The following is a 205-nucleotide window of genomic DNA, read 5'->3' on the forward strand; positions in this document are numbered from 1 at the left end:
CCCTCGTCCATTCCGACAACGTTGTTCCATCTGGACGTGAGCGAGCCGTTGCACTGAGCGGCCGGGGCTGCGCCCGCTCTCATTGGCTACCGGGGGACACCTCTCCGCGCGCTCCCATTGGCTGCCTGGAGGTGAGTGGGAGGGGGGAGCTCACCCCATCCCCCCCCCCCCTGTGGAAGCGTGTGTAAATGGAAAGAATCTTTTC

This window comes from Idiotropiscis lumnitzeri, chromosome 14, assembly GCF_059441095.1.
Source record: "Idiotropiscis lumnitzeri isolate Australia: NSW breed Sydney's pygmy pipehorse chromosome 14, RoL_Ilum_1.0, whole genome shotgun sequence".
In the NCBI taxonomy this organism is placed as follows: domain Eukaryota; kingdom Metazoa; phylum Chordata; class Actinopteri; order Syngnathiformes; family Syngnathidae; genus Idiotropiscis; species Idiotropiscis lumnitzeri.